Source organism: Callospermophilus lateralis, chromosome 5, assembly GCF_048772815.1.
Source record: "Callospermophilus lateralis isolate mCalLat2 chromosome 5, mCalLat2.hap1, whole genome shotgun sequence".
NCBI classification, from domain to species: Eukaryota; Metazoa; Chordata; class Mammalia; order Rodentia; family Sciuridae; genus Callospermophilus; species Callospermophilus lateralis.
In genome coordinates this window covers 41,858,221-41,859,331 of record NC_135309.1, presented here as the reverse complement: position 1 = coordinate 41,859,331, position 1,111 = coordinate 41,858,221, and positions in this window count along the sequence as shown.

Here is a 1,111-nt window from a genome sequence, read left to right as displayed (position 1 = left end):
TGTGGAGAGACCTCTCCAGCTGGAGGATCCCAGCTGAGAAAACATTGTCCTCAGGGGGTATTGAATCATCTCTCAGATCAGGCAAGAAACCCCAATTAATTACAAGTGCTAAGTGAGTGGTCTGGAAGCAGGATTTTGCAGTCAATTAGGGAGATGCTGGAGGAGGTTTCATTAACCCCCTGCCTCCTGGCAGCTTTCAGTTTAGGATAAAGAAGGGCTGTCTCTGACTAAAATGAAGGCTGACTAGAATAAGCCTTTGATAACTGAGGGAATGCAAGCCAAGAGTGCCCTCCACCAACGATGACACAGGAGCTATTTTCAGGCTGCATGGGAGGGTGGATAAATCCCCCTCCCACTCCAGGTTTCTTATTTTCTAGATGCTTTGGTCCTATGGTGAAGCCAATAGCCGAGACCTTGCTCTATTTGTGCAAAGCCTGTGCAAAGTTCTGTTTGTGCTTCTCCTGGGTGAGCCAGTGTGGAACACAGATCCCCCACCAGACTCTCCCCAGATGCCTCAAACCCAGAAGCCTCAAACTCATGTCCTCCGCCTGTGTTCCAAACCTTGGAGAATGGTATCATCCAAGGTAGAGAGGCAGGAATTAGTCTGGAACCTTACTCCTCCATGCTCCCCACCTCCAATCCAGCCCATTTGCTTTCCCATATGTCCCTGCTTCACCCTATCCCCTTGTCTTTTCCAGGTCATTTCCAACTTGACATTGCGCTAGCTTCTCCCTGGAGCTCCTCTTACTCTTAATTCATTCCCCTCACAGCCCTAACTGATAATCGCTCCATCTACATACCTGATCATGTCACACCTTTGCTTAATACCCTTCGTATTAATACCCTTCACACTAACACTGTTAATATCCATGGCCTTCAGGGAGAGCCCAAGCTCCATCGCTTGGTGTACCAGCTGATGTCCCCAGACTCTCAGCCTCTCTCTGGGAGCTCAGTAAGTCCCTGCAGACATCTCTTGCTTCCCCCCTCTAACCTACTACCCAGATTGGACTACTTTTGTTTCCCTTATGCCTTTGCTCAAGCTAACCCCTCTGCCTGGATTGCCCTCCTGCTCCAGGGAGGACTCCTCTCAGATGTTGCCTTTTTCCAGGGA